General features: G+C 48.0%; 1 pseudogene across 1 annotated transcript; it reads left to right on the plus strand.

Annotated features, from left to right (window-relative positions):
- Positions 1-787: 787 nt before the first annotated feature.
- Positions 788-22035, plus strand: LOC146335114 (uncharacterized; annotated as a pseudogene). The gene is made up of 3 exons (XR_014786204.1): positions 788-5015; positions 13783-13885; positions 20079-22035. The product of XR_014786204.1 is annotated as an uncharacterized LOC146335114 (transcript).
- The last annotated feature ends 1353 nt before the right edge of the window (positions 22036-23388 follow it).

Below are 23388 nucleotides of genomic sequence, written 5' to 3' on the forward strand. Positions count from 1 at the left end.
ACTGACCTTTTCCAGTCTTGTGGCCACTGCTGAGTGTTCCAAATTTGTTGGCATATTGAGTGCAGCACTTTAACAGCATCATCTTTTAGGATTTTAAATAGCTCGGCTGGAATACTGTCATCTCCGCTAGCTTTGTTGTTACTAATGCTTCCTAAGGCCCACTTGACTTCACTCTCTAGGATGTCCGGCTCAAGCTCAGTGAGCGCACTATCATGGCTATCAGGGACATTCAGATCTTTCCTGTATAGTTCTTCTGTGTATTCTTTCCACCTCTTCTTAATCTCATCTGCTTCTGTTAGGTCCCCACCTTCTTTGTCCTTTATCATGCCCGTCTTGGCACAAAATGTTCCCTTGAAATCTCCGATTTTCTTGAAAAGATCTCTATTCAAAGGTAAATTCCATTGAGTTCAATGGGGCTTACTCTTAGGAAAGTGGGTATAGGCTTATCACCTGGTTTGGGCCTGGCCAATTGTCTAGGAATGCAGCTGGGACCTGCATCATTGCCTGGTCAGCCTGAACTAGTGAATCCAGGCTTGTGGTAAATGGCTTGCAGTTATGCTGAACTCAAAATCAGCTAGAAATTATAAGTGTGTTAAATGGCTAGAAATTCAGCTAGAAAATCGGCTGCAAATTATAATTGTGGTAGAAAGCTTGCAGTTATGCTGGACTCAACATCAGAGAGAAATTACAAATCGAAACAGCAGGGTTCATTTTAACTGCATGAGTTTACAAAATGACATGTTTCTATAAATGCAGCTTCTACAGCAAAGTCAAAGCCCATCCTCAATGTCGCTAGCCAGAGACCTCATGCCTGCCCCTGCTCTCTCCTCCCTTGCAGGCGGAGCAGCCCCTTTTCTAGTGGTGGCTCCCTGTGAAGGGCTGAGATGTACAGAGGCAAGGGAAAGGAAAAGATCAGGCCTAGAGGCCTGGGTTCCTTGTTTCTGTTTTTTTGTTGGGAAGGGGTATCCCTGAGAGGAGTAGTTTCATTTCCCTGGTTAGGTTTTATCTTCCTGGGTTAAGTTTCGTTTCTTCAGGTTTGAAACTGTATTTTCAGTTTTGGGGATGAGAGGAGCGAGAGAGAGAGAGAGAGAGTCAGGAAGAGCAGAGCACGAAGAGGGAGTGGGAAGAAGCACGCTGAAGAACTCCAACTGCAGTTAGGGTAGAGGAACTTCCATTTTTGCAACCTTTATTTTCTCTTAATGCCCTTCGTATGATTCAGCTCTATTTTGTAAATACCTTTAGTTGTAATTTGCTTGTTTTAATTTACCAGTAAACTGTTGTGGTTAAAATTCACGTGTCTGACATGCCAGTCACCCCACGTCTACAGCCTAAACCCCACGTTCCTGGGAAGGGGAAGTTTAAAAGAAGGAAGGTGGGGTTTCTGTAGGAGGGGATCTCTCGCCTCCTACAGAGGCGAGAGATCCTTAAGGAGTTACTCAGGAGGTCCAGGTCATAAGGGGAACCCTGACACTCCTCCACACCTACTTCTAAAAGAGGACAAAGATATTGAGGCAAATAGTGCTAACAAAAATGAATTTCTCAATCTTATTGACAAGTTGAAAATAAATAAATCACCAGGCCCAGATGGTATCCATCCAGGAGTTCTTAAAGAACTCAAATATGAAATTGCTGGTCTTCTAACCAAAATATGCAACATGTCCCTAAGATCAGTCTCTATACCAAAGGACTGGAGAATGGCCAATGTACCACCAATTTTTTTAAAGGGATCCAGGGAGGATCTGGGAAATTACAGGCCGGTTAGCTTAACATCTGTTCTGGGTAAATTGGTTGAAAGCATTCTTAAAGATAAAATTAATAAGCATACAGAAGGACAGGCCCTGCTGAAAAAGAATCAACATGGCTTCCATAAAAGGTAAGTCCTGACTTACCAACCTTTTAGAGTTCTTTGACGGTGTCAATAAACATGTGGACAGGGGTGATCCGGTAGACATTGTTTACTTGGATTTCCAAAAGACATTTGACAAAGTCCCTCACCAAAAACTCCTGAACAAACTTAGCAGTCATGGAATAAGAGGAGGGGTCCTGTTATGGATCAGTAACTGGTTAAAGAACAGAAAGCAGAGAGTAGGAATACATGGTAAATTCTCCCAATGGAGTGAAGTGGCCAAGTTTGTGGATGATACCAAATTATTTAGGGTGGTTGAAACCAAACAGGGATTGTGAGGAGCTCCAAAAGGATCTTGAAACTGGGAGAATGGGCATCTAAATGGCAAATGCAGTTCAATGCAAGCAAGTGTAAAGTGATGCACGTTGGGGCAGAAAAAATCCCAACTTCAAGTATAGCCTGATGGGATCTGAGGTAGCGGTGACTGTCCAAGAAAGAGATCTTGGGGTTGTGGTGGACAGCTTGATGAAAATGTCAACCTAGTGTGTGGCTGCTGTAAAAAAGGCAAACTCCACTTTGAGCATAATTAGGAAAGGAATTGAGAATAAACTGCCAATATCATACCGCCCTTATACAAATCTATGGTGAAACCACACTTAGAATACTTTGTACAGTTCTGGTCACCGCACCTAAAAAAATATATTGTACAGCTGGAAAAAGTGCAAAAAAAGCATAACTAAAATGATCAAGGGGTTGGAGCAACTCTCCTATGAGGGAAGGTTACAACACCTGGGATTGTTCATCTTGGAAAAACAGTGAGTAAGGGGAGACATGATAGAGGTGTACAAAGTTTTGTATGGTGTGGAGAATGTGGATAGGGAGACATTTTTCTCCCTCTCATAATACTAGAACCTGAGGTCATCCCATGAAGCTGATTGGTGGGAGATTCCAGACAGATAAAAGGAAGGGCTTCTTCACACAGCACATAGTCCAACTATGGGATTCACTTCCACAGGATGTAGTGATGGCCACCAATTTGGATAGCTTTAAAAGGGGCTTAGACAAATTCCTGGAGGAGAGGGCTATCAATGGCTATTAGTCTTGATGGCTATGTGCTATCTCCATTATCAGAGCCAGTATGCTCAGTACTTGAAAGGTTGTCACAGAGAGGAAGGCCGGAATCTCTTCTCGATCATCCCAGAGTGCATGACATGGAATAATGGGCTCAAGTGACAGGAAGCCAGATTCCAGCTGAACATCAGGAAAATATCCCGACTGTTAGAGCAATACGACAATGGAGCCCATGACGTAGGGAGGTGGCGGGCTCTCCCACAATGGAGGCATTCAAGCGAGCCTGGACAGCCATCTGTCAGGGATGCTCTGACTTGGATTCCTGCACTGAGCAGGGTGTTGGACTTGATGGTCTTATAGGACCCTTCCAGCCCTACTATTCTATGATTCTATGCCTATGTACATGAGTTGATGGGGAACATGGGTGTGGGGGTACTGTTGCACTCGTGTCCTGCTTGTGGGTTTACCGTCAACAGCTGATTGGCCACTGTGTGAACAGGTTGCTGGACTAGTTGGACCCTGGGTCTGATCCAGCATGGCTCTTCTTATGTTCTTCCAGGGAGGAAGCAGAGCTACACTCACATCTTAAATTGCATTAAACTGTGATTCTGCAGACAGACAGACAGACAGACAGACAGATCCTTAATAGGCTGAACTATTTGCTAAGGACAAGACCAGCTATATTTTGCCACAAGGCTCCACTCAGCAGTTGGTAATTAAAGGTGAAATCCTATGCATGTTTAGATGGGTAAAAAGTCCTACAACTCCCAGCATTCCCGGTAGGGAATGCATGCATAGGATTGTGTCCGAAAGTGCATTTATTTAACAAGGTTCTGTATGGCTTTCAGGCAGATCTGCAGGGTTTCTCCTGGTATGGGTGGGTGGAGTGAAAAGCAGGGCGACCAGATGCAACAGAGGGCCAGAGGTGCAGTGGAGCCAGGGCTTGCAAGGTCAAAGCCCAGGATTTTTCGATTAGCAGGGACACTGATGTCATTTGCCTCCCCCCTCAGAAATCCCTGTTCCCTCTGACCTTACAGCAGCTGGGGGGGAATGAATTTTCCCAGCAAGAACATATCGTTCCCTGTTGTATTGCAAAGTGTTTTGAGGTGGCCTGGCCTGGAATGGGCAATTGAGATCCATTCACTTTACCAAACAGTTGCTCCTAGTGGAGATGAAAACTGTTAGAAGTGGTTTGTTGATATGGATCAATGGAGCTGCCTGCACGTTTGGACTCTCCTTGGGGGCACAGCTATGGGGACTGTCATGATGAGCTTTGAAACTGACTGTGACACCACTGCAGAGGACACACTTGTCTCTTGTATTTTGCATAGTTTTATATTGGTTTTATCTTGCATGCTGCATTGAGAGGGTTTCATTCTTAAAGGCAAACTAAAAATAATTTTAAATAAATAAGTCCGTCTCAGAGTATGAGACCTTTTGTTTAGGTCCTCCCTTTCTCCCTATGGCTCCACCTCTCTTCTTTTCGAAGTGTTCAAAGGGCACGGCGATTTCAGGTTATGTTAATAGGAAGCAAAGTTTAGAGTTTTATCATCAGTGTCTCCTCCCTTTGCAATCATTGGTTTGTGTTGCCCAACTTTCACCTGGCGTGTGCCAAAGAGGGTCTGAATGCTTGTTTGGGAAGGCCGGGCGTGGGAGTATATATGTGCGTGTGTGTAATGAAAGAGGGTCAGATACACAAACCAACCAAGCGCTGTTTCATATTTTTCCAAAGAGGTTATCTTCGCTACCAGACTTGTTTGGGAGCCGTTGCTTACAAAACGTGTGAGCCGGTTTCTTCAATTATTTGCTAAGCCCGGTCCAAGAAATCCCCACATGATCCCTCGGCTCTCCTCAGCCAGCACGTGCAGAGCCTACCACTGGCTCTCACTTTCTGCCAGCTCAGCAGAGCTCCAGGCCCTCGCAAGACCATGGCAGAGCAATTTTTAAAGGAACTTGAGGCTTCAGGTCTGAGGGAGCCAGCGGAATTGAAGCCTCCGATGATCCAGTGGGTGGAGGGGCTGTTCCCCGGCGTGGAGTCAGTCATGACAGAGACCATCCAGCAGTGGATGGAAGAAAAACCAGGGGAACTGCTCCTCCTTGTAAGTGGCTGTTCCTTGCCAATGGAAATGAGAACGTTTGCTTTTGACAAGTTGCTGGCTTCTCTGGGGCTTCTGGATTTGCAGCTGGTTTTCCAATAAGTTAATGATGAGGGTGAAGTAGTTACTTAAAAAGCAGCCTTCCCCAATGTGTTGCCCTCCACATGTGTTGAACTACAACTTCCAGAATCCCCCAGCCAGCATATTTCCTTGAGTGGCCCTAGAAGAAAGATGCAGACACAATGGAGCAGTTTCCCAAAAGGGAGATAAAGATGTTGGGGATATAATGTTCAGGGAACTGGTCATGTTTTACCTGGAAAGAAGACAGAGTGGGGACATGACCTGAAGGGGTGTTACACAGAAGAGGACAAAGACCTGTTTTCTGCTGCCCCTAGGGGCAGGACTAAATTTAATAGACTTAAGTTGCAGGAGGGTAGATTTTGGATGAATGTTAGGAGAAACATCTTGATAGAGCAGTTCAACGATGTGGTACCAAAGGCCCAGAGGGGTGGTGGGCTCTCCCTTATCTTCAAGCAGAGGCTGGGCAGCCATGTGGTGGCAATGCTCTTGCGCTGGATTCCCTCCATCAAGCCCAGGATTGGACCTGATGGCCCCCTTCCAACTCTCGGGATTCTCTGTTGTGCCATGTCAAGTTCTGCCTCTCAACAATCCAAGGACTGCCTGGTGTGCTGTTCTGGGCTGGGTGCGTGGTGTGAACATGCATCCCAGTTGAGTCCCTGGCAGACAGCTTTGGCAGGCGCGCCTTCGCATTTCAAAGATCTGCAGAGAAAACGGGTGCGCCCTGGGAAGTAAAGCCCTCCTCCCAAATCACCTTCAGCTCTCGTAAAAGCTATGGCTGTCTTCGGCCTCAAAGAGTGTGTTCATGTCAATATTACCAGATGAGGGCTTCCTAGGGTCCTTCTCAGGGACTTCATGGGACACGATCCTCCTTTGGGGGCGGCAGGACAATGACGACGGTTGTCCTACATTACAGAGGAGAGTCCTCTGTTTGAAGAGATGTCCTGTCCTGGTCTGGTTTAAGTCAAAGAGCCATAAGGAGGAGGGAATCTGGGGGCCTTGAAGCTGCTGACTCACATTTAGCAGCCCTGGACTGCAGACTGAGCAGCCACACCGCTCACCTGGTCCGTCTTCTCTGCAACAGTGAGATGTGTTGTAGTTCTGTTTAAAGTGTAGTCATTGGCCTTGTAGGCCCCTTCCATCCCTACTATTCTATGATTCTATGATTCTTTCTAAGTTCACTCCTACACCTGGACATTTGCCTGTGCAAGCGGGTGCCCGCTTTCCTGGGCGATGGGTGAGTGGTCACCCTGTGGGGAAGGGGAGAAGGAGCCTGTGGATGGCCAGGGAGCAAGGCAGGTTCTGCTGCAGGGCTCCCAGAGGAGCCCTCTTACTGACGGCCATTGCTCACAGGCCTGTGTCGAGTTTGTCTTTGCTCCATTCCACACCTCTTTAAATCTGCTCTCCACTCGGCCCTGTGCATGTTTCAGGGGGAACATGTCTGGCTGAATCCTGTGTCAGGGCTTCTCCCAAGGGGTGCCCAGGATTGCAGAAGCATCTAGCTCCATGCTGGAGGGACCGTTTCAATGCAACTGCATGGCACAGAGGCATGGCCAGCCTGTTCTGTGGTGGTTGGTGGGGAGGAGGGCAATGGCAGGGCCCTTGTGGCCAGCTCCCAGCATGCCAGCAACTGCAGCCCTCGCTGGGCATTTCAAACAGGCCCCTTCCGTCATCCTGGCTCCCTGCAGACACGCCAGTGCTTCAGACTGCAGCATCTCTGGACCCCACAAAAGGGGCCTATTTCCAAAGCAGTCACGTTTCCCATTGTGGGCCTCCATTCATTCAGGAATCAAGGCCATGTTGCCAGCCAGAGCTGCTTGAATTCATTTGAGCAAGGTTTGATTGCGAGGCCCTCCTCCTCCTCCTCTGCACAAAGGGATGGGCCTCCTCGGCTGCCTCTAGGAGAGCGCTCTGCTCTCTGCATGAGAAGTGTCATGAAAAGGGCCCTGTGGTGGGAGCCGGGCTGGTTTTCTGTGGGCAGCTCCCAGCTCTGCGCCTTGCCTAGTGACCCAGATTCTCTCTGCATAAGGAGGCTGAGGCAACGCCTGTGGTCACCCACAGAGCCAAGCCAGCAAGACTTCACTGGACGTTCCATTATTTTTGAAGCTGCCATTTATAAAGTAGCCTCAAAATCTCCTCCTGACCTTTTTTTAGTTATGGTTTTGTTATTTTTAAATGGTGAGATATTGTAAGCCTTTTAGCTGCATCCTATAATCTGACCCATTCCAACAGAAAACTGAGGAACTAAGCTATAATGCTTCTAACGCTGACTTATTCTTAGCTTTTGTAAATATAGCAGGGTATCACTTACTCAAAGAGGCTGTAGTGGTTATGACAATGGAATCCCTCCCCAGTAAACACAGCCTCGGGACTGAAGGCAGAGAGCAGCCCACAAGTTCACTTTCTATTCTGATTTCTTCAGAGGAGGGTGGCCTGTTGTGGCAGGCTTGGTTGGAAAGTCTCACATACGTGTGCCAAAAGAAACTTCAGCATCTTTATTCCAGGCCACCAAATGCTGGAGCCATTTTTAAAAGGGGAAATAACCCTAGAGGATAAACAGGACCCAGAAAACAGAGTCTATGCAGGATGCCTATACTCCAGAGCAAACTCAGCTCACGACGCAGATGTGGGGGATGGGTGGCTACAATTCCTCCAGCTTTTCATTCTTGCCCCTGTGATTGTGCATAGCTGAGACTCTCCCCTGCAGCTGTGCGCTGCAGTCATTTACGCGGAGGGAGTTTGTCCTGCCCTGATCAAAAATCCAAGAGGGTGTTCGTTCTTTGGGTTATGTCCTACGAGCTGTGACCAGAAGTTTGAAGTATCCCTTGGCTGCTGCAGCCTAGGAAGCCGCCGGCTGCAGTGCCTTATTCTCCACGTGCATCCACGCGCACAGGCACACGAGAGCAGCCTTCCCCACCCTGGGGCCCTCCGGATGTGTTGGACCGCAACTCCCAGCCATTGGGGTTGTAGTCCAACAGCATCTAGAGGGCTGGACCACCACAGATCTAGATGAAATCCATGCCAGGGAAGAGAGCGCTGAACCCTGAAGAATGACAACTCTAGCAGCCTGCCTGGAGGGAATTTTCATAAGGCAGAAAGATGGACAAAACAGGGGTGGTGATTCCCGGGAACAGGGAGCTGAACACCGGGGCTGTGCTTGACGAACAGAAACCACTGGAATGTATGGGTGCTCCGCCCCGCCCCATGGCCCGCCTCATCATCTCTCCCTGGTGACTGTGCTGCGATGAGTGCTGCACTGTCTTCAGCGGAGCCCATTTTGCATTAAAAAATGAAGAAAAAAGCGGCTGGAATAGCAAATCTTTGCACACGCGCACTACTGGATGTGCATTCTATTGTTGTTGTTCAGTCGTTCAGTCATGTCTGACTCTTCGTGACCCCATGGACCATAGAACGCCAGGCCTTCCTGTCCTGCGCTGTCTCCCGGAGTGTGCTCAAGTTCATATTCATTGCATCGGTGATGCTATCTAGCCATCTCATCCTCTGCCGTCCCCTCCTCCTTTTGCCTTCAGTCTTTCCCAGCATCAGGGTCTTTTCCAGAGAGTTTTCTCTTCGCATTAGGTGGCCAAAATATTTGAGCTTCAGCTTCAGTATCTGTCCTTCCAATGAGCACTCAGGGTTGATTTCCTTTAGGATTGACTGATTTGACCTCCTTGCAGTCCAGGGGACTTGCAAGAGTCTTCTCCAGCACCACAGTTCGAAAGCATCAATTCTTCGGCGCTCAACCTTCCTTGTAATCCAGCTCTCAGTCATATGCTGCTACTGGGAAAACCATAGCTTTGATTTGACGGACCTTTGTCGGCAAGGTGATGTCTCTGCTTCTGACTATGCTGTCTAGGTTGGCCATAGCTTTCCTCCCAAGGAGCAAGCGTCTTTTAATTTCATGGCTACGGTCACCGTCTGCGGTGATCTTGGAGCCCAAGAAAGTAAAATCTGTCACTGCTTCCATTTCTTCCCCTTCTATATGCCAGGAAGTGATGGGGCCAGATGCCATGATCTTAGTTTTTTTAATGTTGAGTTTCAAACCAGCTTTTGCACTCTCCTCTTTCACCCTCAACAAGAGGCTCTTGAGATCCTCTTCGCTTTCTGCCATTAGGGTGGTATCGTCTGCGTATCGGAGGTTGTTGATAATTCTCCCAGCAGTCTTAATTCCGACCTGTGATTCATCCAACCCGGCGTTTCTCATGATGTACTCTGCATATAAGTTAAATAAGCAGGGTGACAATATGCAGCCTTGTCGTACTCCTTTCCCAATTTTGAACCACTTGGTTGTTCCACGTCTGGTTCTTACTGTTGCTTCTTGACCCTCGTACAGGTTTCTCAGGAGACAGGTAAGGTGGTCTGGTACTCCCATCACTTTAAGAATTTGCCACAGTTTGTTGTGATCCACACAATCAAAGGCTTTAGCGTAGTCAATGAAGCAGAAATAGATGTTTTTCTGGAATTCCCTTGCTTTCTCCATGATCCAGCGAATGTTGGCGATTTGATCTCTAGTTCCTCTGCCTCTTTGAAACCCAGCTTGTACTTCCGGTAGTTCTTGGTTTGCATACTGCTGAAGCCTAGCTTGTAGGATTTTGAGCATCACCTTGCTGGCATGTGATATGAGTGCAATTGTGCGGTAGTTTGAACACTCTTTGGCGTTGCCCTTCTTTGGAATTGGAATGTAAACTGACCTTTTCCAGTCTTGCGGCCATTGTTGAGTGTTCCAAATTTGTTGGCATATTGAGTGCAGCACTTTAACAGCATCAACTTTTAGGATTTTAAATAGCTCGGCTGGAATACTGTCATCTCCGCTAGCTTTGTTGTTACTAATGCTTCCTAAGGCCCACTTGACTTCACTCTCTAGGATGTCCGGCTCAAGTTCAGTGACTGCACTATCATGGCTATCAGGGACATTCAGATCTTTCCTGTATAGTTCTTCTGTGTATTCTTGCCACCTCTTCTTAATCTCATCTGCTTCTGTTAGGTCCCTGCCTTCTTTGTCCTTTATCATGCCCGTCTTTGCACAAAACGTTCCCTTGAGATCTCCAGTTTTCTTGAAGAGATCTCTAGTCTTTCCCATTCTGTTGTTTTCCTCGATTTCTTTGCATTGTTCATTTCCGAAGGCCTTCTTGTCTCTCTTTGCTATTCTCTGGAACTCTGCATTCAGTTGGATATATCTTCCCCTTTCTCCTTTGCTTTTCGCTTCCCTTGGCTTTCTTGCATTTCTTTTTCTTTGGGATGGATTTCGTTGCTGCCTCCTCAACAATGTTACGGACCTCCGTCCATAGTTCCTCAGGCACTCTATCAGGTCTAATCCCTGAAATCTATTCCTCACCTCCACTGTATATTCATAAGGGATATGATTTAGGTCATACCTGAATGGTTTAGTGGTTTTCCCTACGTTCTTCAATTTAAGCCGAAATTTTGCAAGGCGCAGCTCATGATCTGAGCCACAGTCAGCTCCAGGTCTTGCTTTTACTGACTGTATGGAGCTTCTCCATCTTTGGCTGCAAAGGACATAATCAATCTGATTTCGATATTGACCATCTGGTGATGTCCATGTGTAGAGTCGTCTCTTGTGCTGTTGGAAAAGAGTGTTTGCTATGATCAGCGTGTTCTCATACCTGATGTTATTTTCCAGCTGTCCATTTTTCCTGTCTTGTGGAAACTGAAAGCCTGATGGAGCCCGACTTCCCTTTGCTCCTCCTTGCCATTTCCTGGCCTGTGAGACCAGCCTGCTCCCCTCCCCCCCATCTTCTCCATGAAACCCATATGTGGTTCTGTTCTCTTGGGCAGCTCCAGAGATACACATGCTAGAATGCTGCAGGTAGCAGAGCACTCTCCCAACTGCTGGCAAAAGTGTGGGGCCGTGAACACAGATCCCTGTCCAAGTTCTCCAACACAAAGAGGTACACTCAGGGTGTTTCCAGGCTCAGGGATCCCCTTGGATCCCCTTTGTCATGCAAACATAAAGCCCAACTCCCTTCAGGCTGCAGCAGAGGGAGGGATGGAAAACAAGGCCATTCAGTAGGCTCTGGGAAAGACCAGCTGCATTTGGTTCCTCCACTTCGTCCGCTGTTTCCATTCAAGCTGACCATGATAACTACTATTTAACTTTGACACTGTGTGCCTGGGTTTACTTGTTTTCCTCTTCCCACCTCATCCCTTTTTCCTTTTGTATCATGTCTTTTAAAATGTACCCTGTGTACTGGAACTGTCTTGATTTCAGCCTTTTCAGCTGAAGAGTGGGGTAAAAATGCTTTAAATAAATGACTGGACCAGAATGTTAGTTTGCATTACAAATGCCACTCTTCTCCTTTCTGTTCACTTTCTCCACACCATAATTTTAAAAGTCTTGCTTAGTCACATCTTTTTTCTTAAAACCCTTCAGTCTTTCCTTGTACAGCTGCCTTTTCTGCATCATTTCCAGCCCTACAATATAAATTTTTGAGACGAGACATCCAGAACTGTACATGCTATTCCAAATGTGGGGTCACCATAGATTTATACAAAAGTATTACAGTACTGGCTGGGTTTTTTTCCTGTTTTTTTCTTGATCCCTCACATGGAATTTGGCTTTTTCACTGCTGTCTCACACCAAGTTGATATTTTCATTGAGCTACCCACCAGAATCCAAGATCACTTTCTTAGTCAAATCCAGTTCAGATTCCCTAGACATAAATGTGCAAGTTGGACATTTTTGAAAATGTCTCAAGGTGCATCTCATCATAGCTCCTTCCCTGAATCTCATCTGCCCGCTGGACACCCACTTTGCCCAGTTTGGACAGGTCCTTCTGGAGTGCTTTGCAGGCTGCCTGTTAGGGTTTCCCCATCCTAAATAAGCTGGTATCATCCGCAAACTTGGGCCACCTCACTCACTACTCCATCTATTTATGTATTTATTTTTTAAAACATTTATTTCCCACCTTTGCAAAAAGTTCAAGGCTGCAAATGAAGAGAAGGAATACAATCTATATGGATTTAAAACAGAACAATCTGTTCTGTTTTTAAAAAGATACAATAGAACTGTACAACATCTGTACTTAAAAGAAGAAACACAGCAGCAACCCCCCTCCAAGATAAAAACTAAGAAAAGTCCTTCTAAACTCATGAGTGGCCAGAAGGTAGATTTCCAGATGTTTTGGACTTCAACTCCCAGAAGCTCCTGCCAGCATGGCCAGTGGTCAGGAATGCTGGAAGTTAAGTCCAGATCGACTTTCTGTCTACCCCTGTTCTAAGTCATGACTGGGAAGTTCTAATGCCTGGAGTAGGATGCCAAACAGATGGAAGCCATTCCCCAGATGTTTGAAAGGTCTTTGGGCATGAACTGCCTTCTCAAGGACACCAAGAAACCTTCCAAGGTTTTCTCCAGCAGATGTGATGTTTCCGACAGAATTTGTACATCCACCAGACATGCTCACTTGCAACAGGGCTCTTGAAAGAGGCTGCGCTTGCAAGTGCTTATTTATAACCACCTGTGCTGCAGGCCGCAATTTCTTCCCTCTTCCTCTGTCATTACGCATGGACAACAGCAAGATCATGGGCAACGGCTGCCTGATTAGAGGCTTGGCTGTTCACGCCGGTCCATGTGTGTGTGGGGGGGAGCAGCAGGTGATGCTGCCCAGTCCACAAAAGCCCCATTGTGTAAATGTTGTCATTCAGGGAGGAGTAAGTTGCAGTCTGGAGACTTACTCAGATACAGGTGATTTATTGTCCTGTGACGAAGGCCTCAGCTTGGCTGCCTAGTTGAAGACCAGCAACTTCACCTGACTTTTTCTTATAGACCACGGTGTTTTGGCCTCCAGTTCCCATCATGCCTGGCCATTGGCTGGGGCTGATAGGAGTTGAAGTCCAGCAACATCTGGAGGGCACAGTTTCCCCACCGTAGTTCTAGGGAAGATCCACTTCCTTTCACCCTCCCCACTTTGACCTGGCTTTGAAGGCTGACTGCCCTCCTGTCACTGAATGCAGTTGCTGACTTGTTGAGAAGGATGAGCCAGGGCACTGCCTGCCCAGAACTTGCACCCTTTGCCTGGAAACCCCAAGCCCACTGACCCCTCGCATTTGCCCACCCCAGAGGTCTGGCAGCCCGGCCCAGTTAAGACCTCACCAGTGAACCCGTTTCTGCCCTTCTCCTCTTGAAGAGTTCTGTTCTTTGGGGGCAGAAGCTACAGGAGGGCGACAGAGGAGGAGCGACGTGGCAAACGCAGCCTCTGAACACACACAGCTGTCATATGCAGAGTCAGGCCCTGGGTCCATCCCAGGAATTCCAGCGCTCATTGGCAGCAGCTGTCAGGACTGCAGGCAGAGGAGGGGCTTTGCTGTCACCTGGTCTGTTTTTAACTGGAGATGCTGTCCGGGATTGAACCTGGGACCTTTTGCATGCTACAATGGGCCTAGACCCTGCCACAGAGCTGTGGGCCCTCCTCAAGCGCTGAATGCAACTCGGGTTGCTTCGTTGCTGGAGCAGGCTGGAGTTCCAGGACCTTTCAGGGGGGTGGGGGGACTCACACCCAGTCTTGCCGGGGGGGGTGTGTCCCCTCTCTCTGGCCCACCAGCCCCAACAAGGCTCCTGCTGTTTGCCCAGGACCTGGGGTGGGGGCGGGGGGGGGGTCAGGGCTTGCTCCTGCCCAGGTGTTCAAGCTGGGATTGATGTTTAGTTTGTTTCTTGATTCCTTTTCTTGGCTCTTGGGACGCTCGAACTGCAGCTGAATTTGACGTCAGCCACTTGCCAGGAGTCATCGTCCTGAAGCTGAGGCTCTCTCAGAGCCTTTAGGGGCATGGCTCACCCAAGGTACAGCGGAAAGGGCTTCCTGACTTCGGAAGAGGTCTCAAGGCACGCTGGGGATGGCCAGGCTTTGCGGGCAGGGTTCAGAGGTGCTGGCAGTGCTGTTGGGTCAAGCTGTCCCATCAGGCAGGAGAACTCAGGGAATTCTGCCCACAAAACCATGCATGCCAAAAACTGCTGCATGCTTCTAAATTCCCCAACGGTCACGCAAGCAAAAAGACAAAGGGGGACAGGGGGAGGCTTGGAAAATCTGCTGGTTTATTGAGGCAAGAGCTCAGACACATCCCAGAAGGCGCTCCTTGCCCATGAAAGCTCCTGATGCTAGAAAGCACTGTGTCTCTAAAGCAGCTTTCTCCCAACTGGATGCCGTCCAGATACATTGGACTATAACTTCCAGCATCCGCCAGTTCCACACCTTGGGTAGCTCCTTTAGAGGTCTGACTGGTTCTGACTGAAACCCGGAGCGGATGCATCGCCCACTGACATCGGAGCCGCCAGCCTGTGCTGCAGGACTGGGGGCAAATGCCGAAGGCCCAGCACTGCCAGCAGCCTCTGGACCACTCCGCCCAAAATCACTCCCAGCAGTCGCACCCTCCCTCGCAGGTCTGGAACACGAGTAGGGCTGTACCAGGGAGAGGACACGGGTGTCCCTGGCTGCCTGAGGGAACTGGTGCCCTCCTGATGCTTTGAACTACAACTCCCACCTGCCAGCATGACTAATGGTAAGGGAGTATGGGAGTTGTAGTCCAAAGCATCTGGAGGTCACTGGGCTGCCTACCCCTTCCCTATCCCTTCCCCCTTCAACGCCCCCCCTGATTTAGATCTGGTGCTGAATGTATAAATGGTCACTAAACAGGGGTGTTGCTAGGTTCTTAAAAGATCCGGGGCACAGGCCCATAACACAAATTTGCATACACACACACATGTCGAAGAGCACTTCTAATATGTGTATGTGTGTGTGTGTGTGTGTGTGTGTGTATGTATGTGGTGTGCTTACATGAGTGCATAGATTACATACATACATACATACATACATACATAAGAAGTGTGCACTGACCCTCCCACCCCGCTTCAACTCAGACCCTGATTCAGCGTTTTAGAAAACATCTCGCTTCTGCTCAGGCCAATTTGTAGTCAGACCACTTCAGCTCAGTACCAAACCTGAGTCAAGGTTTCGAAAAACGAGTCTTTATGCTTCCTGTTGACTACCTTGGGAAATTGGAAAAAAAACTGTAGCTTTTTTATCTTGGTCAGAACTGGATGATACTTTCAGCGGTAGTAGCCCCCTAGAAAGGGATTACACCTGCCAATGTCAGAAAAATAGGTGCACGGTTTATATTTTGATTTTTGTTCAAAGGGAACTGCCATTAACATTTTAATTCCTTGGAAGATTTGGATAAACATTTCAGGATTCATTGCCCCATTAGAGGAGATCATAGAATCATGGAATAGTAGGAAGAGGCCTACAAGGCCATCAAGTCCAACCCCCTGCTCAATGCAGGAATCCAAGTCAGAGCATCCCTGACAGAGGGCTGTCCAGCCACGTCTTGAATGCCTCCAGTGTGGGAGAGCCCACCGCCTCCCTAGGTCATCGGTTCCAGTGTCGTATTGCTCTAACAGGCAGGAAGTTTTGCCAGGGGGCTCATAAGGAGAAGACTGAGCTGAAATAGGAATTGAGCACTTCTGCCTTTTCCTTGTTGTAATTTTGCCATCCTTATTTAATAGTTAAACCACCATTTCTTTCCTCTGTCTTTTACTATGCACGTATTTGAAGAAAGCCTTTTTGTTGCTTCTAGCATCCCTCGCTAACCTCAGATGGTTCTCAGCTTTAGCCTTCCTGACACCATCCCTGCAATTCTGTGCTGCCTGCCTGTAGTTTTCCTTTGTTACTCGGCCTTCTTTCCACTTCCTGTATGTGTCCTTTTTTGTTTTCAAGCCAACTCTAAGCTTTTTGTGAAGCCACATTGGCTTCTTCTGTTGTCTTCCACTTTTTCTTCTTGTTGGAATTGTTTGTAATTGTGCCTTGAGAATTTCCTTTTTAAAAGCTCCCACCCATCTTGGACTCCTTTTCTCATTTGAGCCGCTTGCCATGGGACCTTCCTGATCATTGTTCTGAGTTTATGAAAATCAGCTTTCCTAAAATCCAGGGTACGCGTTTGGCTACACTTGGCTTTTGCTTCCCTTAGAACCAAGAACTGAAGTGCAACATGGTCGCTTTCCCCCAGAGTTCCCGTAACTGCTACTTTATCCACTAAGTCATCTCTGTTGGTTAGGATCAAGTCAGGGATAGCCGATCCTCTAGTTCCTTCCTCAACTTTCTGTAGGAGGAAGTTATCTGCCACACAAGTCAGGAATTTCCTGGAGGGGCCATGTTTTGCAGAATTTGTCTCCCAACAAATATTGGGGAAACTGAAGTCCCCTATTACTACTGCATCATGCTTCCTTGAAACATTGGCTATTTGCTTTTCAAAAATTTCATCCTCGTCTTCTCCTTGATTGGGTGGCCGGTAGTAGACTCCGACCACCATGTTCCTTTTATTCTTTGCTCCATTTATTTTGATCCAGATGCTCTCGATGGGGCTACCAAGCTCATCCTCCTGTATTTCTGTGCAGAAATATGTATTTTTCACATACTGTGCAACCCCACTTGCCTTTCTGTTCCTCCTGTTCTTTTTGAACAAGTTATATCCTTCCATTGCTGTGTTCCAGTCATGAGAGTCATCCCACCAAGTCTCAGTTATACCTATCAAGTCATAATTTCCCTCCTGTATTAACAGTTCAAGTTCGTTCTATTTGTTTCCCATACTCTGGGCATTAGTAGACAGACCTCGAAGACCATGTGCTTCATAGTCTGGCTTTCTCCCTACATGTGTCTGAAGACTATTATTGGGTGCTATGACAGCTGTTCTCCCTGTTGCAGTGCATGCGCCTACATCCATTGTTACCCCCAACATTACATCTCCCTTCCCCGTAGGATTCAGTTTAAAGCCCTCCTGATGAAGTTCTTCATGCTGTGACCAAACACATTCTTCCCAGCCTTTGTGAGGTGCAACCCGTCCCTTGCCAACAGTCCATCTTCCAGGAAGTATAGCCCGTGGTCCCAGAATCCGAATCTCTCTCGTCAGCACCACCTTCGTAGCCAGTCATTCACCTGGAGTATTTTTCGTTCCCTTTCTAGCCCTCTTCTAACTACTGGAAGGATGGATGAGAAAACTACTGGGCCCCAAAGTTTTTGAGTTTCCTTCCCAAAGCTTCAAAGTCTGACGTGATTTCTTTGTAGCTCCGCTTGGCAGTATCATTTGTTCCCGCATGGATAAGAAGAAAGGGATACCTGTCAGTGGGCTTGATGAGTGCAGGCAACCCCTCAGTCACGTCTCTAATCCATCCTCCCGGGAGACAACATACCTGGCGAGTCCACGGGTCTTCGCGACATACTTGGGTCTCGATCCCACGCAGCAAGGAGTCTCCCACTACTACTACTCTTCTTCTTGTTGTAGGCCTGGGTTTCATCGCCTCTGTTTGACTGACCTTCAGCCTCTTGCTCCCTCTCATGTAGGTTCCGCTGTGATTCTTCCTCTGCAGGCTGTCCTCGTGTCTCATCCCCAAGTACCTAGAATCAGTTCCACAGCTCCACTGCTTCCACTGGTGCAGAGTGGCGTCTAGTTCTTCTTCTCCTAACTGTCACCCTTTTCCAAGGAGTATCCTCTACTGCATTTTTCCTCACCTCAGTATTTCCCACTTCTGCCTCAGCTTGCTGTTGTTCTTCAAGCTTCTGGTCTCCAAATTTCAGAATGATAGCCGCAAGGTTTTTTGTGCAAGGGTGGCCTTGACATTTTGAGGTCTCTAAAAGAGGACATACTTATCTCCCTATGTCCCTTGTGGACCATTGTTCTGAAAATTACAGACAGCCTAGAGGTCTCCCTAAGTAAGAAACCAGCAAAGTTTCAGAAGGATAGGTGCAGCAGTTCATAGGGAAGGGGAGTTCTCCAATTTGGAGGAGGGAGTGATTTGCTTTCCCTTCACCCTTTCCCCAATAGTTTTGGTAAATTTGTATGAAAATGCACAGGTCATTAGAGGTGTCCGCCAGGCAAGAAACCTGGACAGTTTCTGAAGGATATACATGCATGCAAATTTAGAATGACTAGAATTTATTTACATTTCACCAATGCTGGCAGCAGGGGAATATGAGTGGGAAGGTGCTATTGCACTCATGTCCTGCTTGTGGGTTTCCCATGGGCATCTGGTTGGCCACTGTGTGAACAGAATGCTGAACTAGTTGGACCTTGGTCTGATGCAGCATAGCTCTTGTTATGTTCTTAAATACAGAGTGCCTCTGAGCATGTGCAGAGAGCTTTTCCTTCACCATTGAGCACTTACATTCTCCCCCTACCAATTCTATTCTTCTCCATGCAACCATCCCTCCTCATCCTACCTACCATCCTCCAGCGACTCTTCATAAAAACAGATGTGCAACTCTCCTCTACCTCCTCCTTGATATGCACAAGCTCTCATTGTATCTTCCTCCCCATAACTTCATTTGTGCCAAGACTTCACCAGGATTCATCCAATGAGTCTGTTTTCAAAACTAGGGCTAAGTTATGGAGAAACTCTGAGCATGTACTAAGTGCCTTTCCCTCACCACTGAAGCTAGAGTTCGTGCAAAATAATAATAAAAAACACAAATGACAAAACATGGATAGGACTGAGCTGAAAGGGTAGTCAATCTACTAGATAGAATTGGGTAGGCACTGTATTAAGCCTGCAGTACCACGCTCACAATTCAGGACTTATTTCTGAGTAAACATGCAGAACATCAAGGTGCAAACCTCCCTGCAAAGGGAACTTGTGCTGGAATCCTGTGCACGCTTTCCGGGGGGTAAGCCTCATTAAACATAATGGGGCTTCTGAGTAGGCATACATAGGATTGTATAAATGAGCAGTATTTATCTCCCCTTCACTTAAAAAACAACCCCAAAACTTCTATTTTTAAAATTAAAGCTTTCTGTTCATAGGAACATAGGAAGCTGCCTTAGTCAGACCCCTGGGTCCATCTAGTGCAGAACCCGTGTGAAATACCAGAATTTCACATGGAGCCCTTTCTTCCCTTTCTTCTCCCTCTTCAAAATTTCATTGCATGCAAGCTCCCAACAGTGGGCACGTAAGAACAGAAAAGTAGGGGGAGAGAGGTTTTTGTACCTCAAAAACAACGACCCTACACCAGAGATTTGGGATGGTGACCTTCTGATTAGGATTTCTAATCCCCGGTGTGGCTTGACAGTTTTTACTTTTTGTTTTAGTCTTTGAGAAAAGGAAACTTTATGCATGGCTAGCACAAAAGTCACTGGACCCAACTATCTGAAATTTGGCAAGGTCAGTCAGATCCACAGGGGCTGCCAGGTCCCCAAATTCCATGAACTTATAGAATCATAGGGTTGGAAGGGGCTGACAAGTCCAACCCCCTCCTCAGTGCAGGAAGCCTGATTCCAAGGCAGTCTCCCATCCAAGTACTAACCAGGGCTGACCCTGCTTAGCTTCCAAGATCAAGCGCATCCAGCCCTTTGCATTGCAAACAAAGTGAAGCGTGGAAGAACAAAAAAATTATAGCTCTTTACTTTGACAGATTTTCTTGAAAAAAGGAAATTTTATCTGTGGCTAGCACAAAAGCCACTGGACCTAACTGCCTGAAATTGGGCAGGTTCAATCAGCTCTATGGGGGCTATGAGGTCTCCAAATTTTATGTATTTATCATGCAAACTTAAAAAGTTATGGCTGTTTCTGTTTTCCAGTGCAAGTCAATGGCAAAATGTTAAAAAATGGCAATTAAGACAGCTCAAAAGATCTGGGGCCCATGCCCAGGCGAGCATGTTATAACGAAGCTCTTGCCACCAAAATCCCTGGAATGCTGCATTGGGAAAATAATCATACCTTCAGTTACAGATTGGATTAAAAGGAGAAGGAATTTTGCATTATGAATGAAACTGACATATTTTTCTCGTAGTTATTTTATGAACCAAAGAGACAAATGTATTTAAACATGATTTTTATTATATTTTGGCACATCAGCTTTCAGAATAAATTGCAGCCTTGTGTTGTTGTTTCCTTCCCAGTGTTATGTCTGATTATTTGTAGCAGGCTGTTTTGTATTTCTCCTTCCCCGATAAGCAGTCAGCAAGTGCCTGGTATGTCTGCTCTGTTCCAGAACACGAGGAGGGCTGTTGCAGGCCAGTCGTGTGCTAATGCACTGTGGGCTACCGCTCATCCGTAGCAGCTCAGCTCCTGAGCGGTGGCTTGTCCCACGAGGCCAGCCAGGACCTCAGGACTTCGCGCGAGATCTGCAGTCTCCAGGGCGGGCTGGTGCTCTGGGCCACCCAGAGGAGGTGGATGGTGGACCAGCAGGAGGAGCCCACCCAACGGGTGCACCCTTGCAGCCCTGTGTGGGCAAAGCTCTTGGAGCCGGAGTTCAGGGCAGAGCTCCATGGAGCCATTTGAGGGGACCTGGAGGCCAAGCCGGGATTCCTGCAGTGAGCAGGGGTCAGACTCGATGGCCTTGTAGGCCCCTTCCAGCCCTACCCTTCTGTGATTCTAGGAAGCCAGCTGTGAGACAGCGCCTGGCTCCAACCCCCACCCCCCAGTCTGAAAACAAGGCCCCTCTGCCTTTGCCCAAGTGACTCACCAACAGCCCCCATTCCACCTCGTTTGCAATAAAATGCTTGGGGAGTGGCCCACACAAGGCTGCTCTTTAGCTGGCTTCAGCCAACCTGCCTGTGCTGCTTGGCAGTTGCTTGGTTTGCTGCAGACTATTTGCGATGCTGCTTCGGAAGCTCCTAAGGAAGCGTTTCCAAAGACACAGCTGCAGGACCTGCACTTGGCGGCAGGGGCATTCTGGAGGCTGAACAACGTCAGCGCTTCTTCCTTGGAATCTCTTCTCAAAGTACTTCGGGCCTGGGGGAAAGGCCCGACTCCCTCCTTTACAGTATAATAAGCAAGGTTTCAATGAAGAGAAATACGAAACTGCTGGGAGGATTTTCCAAAGTCCTGGTCCAGCAGGCAGGCTGATTTATCCTGGCAAGCCAGATTTCCCTCTGTGCTCTTCCAGCTGGAAAATGATCACTGAGTTGCTGCTTTGTGGTGTGCAAAGAGCCAGACCAAAGGCCACCCAGAAGGCCTTTCTCAAGATGGTCCTCTCCTGGGGAAGGTGATGCTTTCCCTGAGGATCTTAGAAGTGCTAGCCTGCAACACCCCCAAACCCTTCACACAGGGGCTGGGTGGGTGGCCGGCTCATAGGTGCCAACAGTCCCTGTTTACCAGGGACAGCCCCCATTTTCGCATCTCGGGCAAACCTTTTTATGCCTTTTGGGGATGCCTGGTAAAGTTTAGTTACTGCAGTTTCCAAGTACAATCACGCTCCCTTCCCATCGCTATAGGTATTCGTCTGGTTGTTGGTATAAACCACGTCTTCTTCCTGCTGCAAAGCCATCTTTAGCCATTTGCAACGGTATACAAATTTAATTTATAGGTGAATGAAATAAAACTTAGATGATTAATCAACTAGCACTCCAATCCTATGCATGTCTACTCAGAAGTAACTCCCATTGAGTTCAATGGAGGTTACCCCCAAGTAAGTGTGTGTATAGGATTGCAGCCTAAGATTTCTTTAATTGGATGGATGACCCTTCTCAGAGCATTCTTGCATTGCAAAAATGGTTATGGGCATTTCGGTTGTGAGTCGGTATTATCTTGACCGAACTGTAGTGTGCTTGCATCTGTTGTTATTTAAAATGTAATTTTATCGTTACCGTTTTTCTTATAAACGTTACGCTCAGTTTCGTATGCTGCCATGGGAAATACGGCATATACATGACACAAACCCACACATTCTTGCTTCATCTCACTGTGGGGGACATCCTGGTCCCACAGCCAAGGTCGTTGGCCAGGCCGTGAAGCTGGGCTGCTTGAAAGGGATACACACACACCTGCCTCCCCGCCTGCCCTGCTGAGCCGCCTTTAACCCCTTCGCTAACCATTTGCCACTTCTGCGTGGCCTGCCTGGGGCTGGGGCTCTCCCCCACATACCCTTTCCTGGGTCTGGACTTTATTCCAGCTGCTGCTTCCTTCTAGAAAACTCCGGTTTGGTGTCATCTAAGTGACATGATGTCCCAGAGAGGGGATTGTCTCCATTAATCATTTACAAAAGGCTGGAGGGCAGAAGATGTGGCTGGTTAGCTCAAAGGGGGGAGGAGGAGGAGGAGGAGGAGGAAGGGGCAGGCCAGAGCCGCCTCGCGTATCCCCCAGTTGCTCTTCCCTCCGTCGTGCTCTCCAGTCCAGCTGCTTCTGCCTCAGCCTCCTAAGGGCCACGGCCTTGCCCACCCCTTCTGGCCTGTGTGAGGGGCTCCTCTTTCCCAGCGCCCCCCCTTCTGTAGGGTGCTCCCAGGCAGAGGGCTCCTCGGACTACAAGCGAGAAGGCCTCGTGCAGCTCTTCTGTCTTTTCCTCCTGAACAGATTTTCCACACCTAAGAGAAAGGATGGAAGACGTGATGGGGGAACGTGGGAGGATAAGTGCAAATCATCACTGTATGGAACCTGTAAAATTCTACGAATGAGGGAGGGCGAAGGCACCACAGAAGCCTCATCTGGAAACACCTTTAGTCTCTCCTGCTTTCTAAAACAAAATCTCAGATTTCTCAATTCTGCCTTTCATGTAGGAATTTTGCAAACTGTGAAGCAGCCTCTGTCTGTCTGTCTCTCAGACTGGAACTAGTCAACAAAAGCTACCACAGTTTAATTGACAACAGGCCCTCTTCTAAGATTGCAGGCTCCTTGGGGCAGGGCCTGTCCTCTTTATATTGTAAGCACCTTAAACGCTGATGGTGTAGCAACACTAACCACAGGCCAAGACGCCCAGCAGCTACCTGGAACCAAGCCAAGGCGTGCAAGAGAAAGGTGGGATGAGGGAGTCTTCTCAGGGAAGCTTCAAAACAAGCATCTGTTTTCAACCAAGGATTCTGGTTTGGTAAATGTGGGGAGGTGGTGAGGAGAAACTCCTCTCAGCTGCAGCTCTGCTTGGGGTGGGTGCTGCCTTCAGAGCCTGCAGTAGGAACTTGCTCAAGAGAAGCCCCACCCCACCCCCCCACCCCGGCTGTTCTGCTCAACAAGGAGTCTTTTCAGCCAACCCCCAGGAAGAGGCTGCAGAACCACTCTGGCCAAACTCAGCAGCTTTCTCTCCCTGCCCCCCTCCACCCCACCCCCACTTTACATTCACTTTTCATGAAACTCAACCTCCTAAAATGCAGTGAGGAGCTCCACCTCTCCACTCCCAATGCAAGTAGAGGACGGAGACAGGGACGGCCCAGTTGCATCGACGCACGAATGAGCCACTGCCCCCTCCTGCCTTCATGGCTGCCTCCTGGTCTCCCCTGCTCTCTTTATTGCATCCGTTGGGCAATACCACAATTCCAGCAATAATTCATCCCAGGCAGCAGGAGGGATAGCTGGACTTCCACTATCTTGCT

This window comes from Heloderma suspectum, chromosome 16, assembly GCF_057233095.1.
Source record: "Heloderma suspectum isolate Gila_16-S chromosome 16, 16-S_ref, whole genome shotgun sequence".
In the NCBI taxonomy this organism is placed as follows: domain Eukaryota; kingdom Metazoa; phylum Chordata; class Lepidosauria; order Squamata; family Helodermatidae; genus Heloderma; species Heloderma suspectum.